Source organism: Pterocles gutturalis, unplaced genomic scaffold, assembly GCF_000699245.1.
Source record: "Pterocles gutturalis isolate BGI_N339 unplaced genomic scaffold, ASM69924v1 scaffold3842, whole genome shotgun sequence".
NCBI classification, from domain to species: domain Eukaryota; kingdom Metazoa; phylum Chordata; class Aves; order Pterocliformes; family Pteroclidae; genus Pterocles; species Pterocles gutturalis.
Genome location: NW_010115036.1, coordinates 4993 through 5274, shown reverse-complemented (window position 1 = coordinate 5274; position 282 = coordinate 4993). Strand labels below are relative to the sequence as shown.

The 282-nt window shown below is 67.0% G+C and overlaps 1 protein-coding gene across 1 annotated transcript in view; it reads left to right on the top strand.

Moving 5' to 3' along the window:
* Positions 1-282, top strand: part of LOC104462872 (plexin-D1-like) — a gene marked incomplete at both ends in the record, with an annotated part of 5746 nt that overhangs the window by 1960 nt on the left and 3504 nt on the right. The window lies entirely within an intron of this gene.

The window sequence follows — 282 nt, the reverse complement described above, 5'->3', positions numbered from 1 at the left end:
GCGCAGAGGTACTGTCCGGCCCCTCCTCCCCTGTTGCTGGTGACCGGGCAGAAACCCTTGTGTTTGTCGGGAGGGTCTCTAGCCAGGGATGCTGAGAGCCAGCTGGTGTGGCGTTAGCCTGCGCAGGGCTCTGCTGCAAACCCCCTTTGCCTCTGCTGCGGCATACATTTGGGGCAGAGATACCGGGGAGCTGCAGGAGATGCACCTCCCTCCCTTCCGTGGGTTCCCCTGTGTGACAGCCAAGTGTGGCGGGGGGGGGGCCCCCCCCGGGCACCGCGGGGC